Below are 2,618 nucleotides of genomic sequence, written 5' to 3'. Positions count from 1 at the left end.
GCCGCAACTACACTTTTGTCACTCTCCTTCAGGCGGTGCGCGTTGATTACACAATAACAAATAATAAAATCGCTGAGTCAGCCACTGTTATGTCATCTCACAATTTTGTGATAGAATACTTCTTGTTTTTTATTTTATTCAAGTGTCGCCATCAATAATTTTAAATTCTAGATGGCCATGGATAGCTTTTCCGAGTTGGAATTTAATAGGAAGAGAAATCAGAGGGAGGGAACCTGGTGAATAGTCATATAGAGACAATAACCTTAGTACTGACACCAGACTCTCACAATGTGCATAACAGTAACAAAATTCTGTATTTTAGTCACAAGTAAGCTTTGTCAGAGTAATAATCTTATCATTCATTCATTCAAATATGTACTAAAGTTAATTTGTATAATTGATAACTCGTGTTACAAGTCAGATAGGAGTGTAGCAGGTCACTATGACAGTGTGGTCAGAACGTTTCGTGAGGTGGCGAGCCGTTTAATGGATAACAATCGATGAGTGAGAAGATTCATAAATCTCTCACAGAAAAAGCTCCATAACAGACACTTAGAAGATTTTCGTCGACCTGTAGCTCAGTTGGAAGAGCGAGGGCGCGGCATTCCCATGGCCGCAGGTTCGAGTCCTGTCGGGTGGAAGGGATTTTCTTTGCGGTCGCAAAGAGCCGCCCGGAGTGCAGTACAGTGGGTGACGGCGCGCCCGCAGGTGGCTGAACCGCAGCGCCGAGGTGGGCGGCGCGGGCGCGCGCGCGGGCCGCGGCCACGTGCTGGGCGCGGCGCAGTCCTACCGCGCCTTCCTGCGCAGCGAGGGCGGGCTGCTGCCCGAGCTGCAGGAGTGCCGCTCCGACTCCACCAGGGTGCACCTCATCTGCCACAACTACGGTCAGTCCCCAGTACCTCCGCTACATTTAAACACTTGTGCGCCAAATAACAAAATACCCTTAAGATTCGTCTCAATTGTTATCCCGAACTTTTGCGACGGCGCATTATTTATGTAGGTATCTATGTAAAAGTTTGGAGTTAAACGAACTAGCGAATATTTTAAATTCCATTAATTGTTTGAGTGCTCTCATTTATATTAACGAACTCGAGGAGCGCCGCGGGGCCAATAGGGCTGCTAATTCATTGTTATTACTTAACGAAGTTGCCGAGATACTTACGTATGTGTAAAGTTTGAGCATTTTATAACGTTTATTACGTTAAAGACATGAAGCCCGAATGCCGGTTTGTTCGACTGATTTAATGGCTTTAATTACTATAAAGAGCTGTAATGAGTAATCGGTTAAAAAACAAGAGTTTTGCCGCGTGGTAGCACGACGCGATGTCGTATCGTGTTTATATGTAAGAGCCCTTAACTACTGTTTATTGCGGTTATGAGCTACCGTGCGTAACCGTTGTCACGTCGTTTGTACTGCAAAAATGCACACCGCTAAATACGTTTATCGAATACTGCAAAAAACGTGCTATGCAATGTCGTGTGAATGGGAGCTTAGTTAATAATAATAAATAACGCACACACTCAACATAGCCGCGCACTAGGGAAACCCTGAGTCGCAGGTGCCATGGAGACACACATAGACGATCACAAATTACACCCAAACTTCGAGATAAATAAATGTAGGCCATTGAAATATTTCTCCCGGCCCGGGAATCGAACCTGGGACCTCTGCGTGACAGTCCGGCATGGTAACCGTTCGGCCACTGAGGTAGTTAGTTGTTAAGGAGTTGGGTAGTCTGCAAATTGTATTTGTTGCAATATCAGATCAAAGTTACCACATTTAACGTTATTGTTCAATTTTTTCAAAGAATATTTATTTGTCGGAGTAAAGTAAAGGGAGAAGTTGAGGGAAACTCTCTCGTCACTGACTTTGTTAGGAATTACTTGACAATTGGCCTATTCATTTTTCGTTATCAATCCATTAAGTCGGCGGTGAAATAATAACGTCAGTTGAATACACTTAATTCGTTGATCCACTTTTCACAATAATAAGGTCGAAACCACAAAATATGAATTAGGTTAAAACAACTTATAAAAGTCACGCGGTCAATTCACAGAGACCGTCCGTCATCATTTACTTTCCAAGTATAAACGTTCGTTTAAAAAGCATTGACTATCAACTTCAATCCTTATTTTCAAGTGGCAACCCAGCCAACAACCATCACATCATAGGATCACGTCAGGCAAGTAATTAAACCTTAGACTATGGAAACCAAAGGACATTATTATGTTGACATATATAAATCAGACGTTATATGTTATGTATATGATGCATTTCGACGGTGAAAACATAAACATGTCATTGTCTTTGTTTAACTATTGCGTGCCGTCTTAAGCCAAAAGAGATAGCATTACATTTGTCTGTGTCAAACACGGGAATCGCAAATACGTAACATCATCTTAAATGTCAACTGTGTCCATTTCGCAGTACATGAGGTACATGATACGGTTGTCAAAAGGAAGTACATCAAATGTCAAAACAAATGTTTTTCCAAGTGTTTTATTGAATTATTCGCATGAATTCTATCTTATCTAATAAAATGGACAAAAATGTTGACAGTGAGAACAATTAAGTATTAATAAAAATTCGTCGGTGCAGCATTACGGGACATGGCTTT

The sequence above is a fragment of the Hyposmocoma kahamanoa genome, unplaced genomic scaffold (assembly GCF_003589595.1).
Source record: "Hyposmocoma kahamanoa isolate Upper Pololo Valley unplaced genomic scaffold, ASM358959v1 239, whole genome shotgun sequence".
In the NCBI taxonomy this organism is placed as follows: domain Eukaryota; kingdom Metazoa; phylum Arthropoda; class Insecta; order Lepidoptera; family Cosmopterigidae; genus Hyposmocoma; species Hyposmocoma kahamanoa.
The sequence above is the reverse complement of the archived record's forward strand: the minus strand, read 5'-3'. Positions refer to the sequence as shown.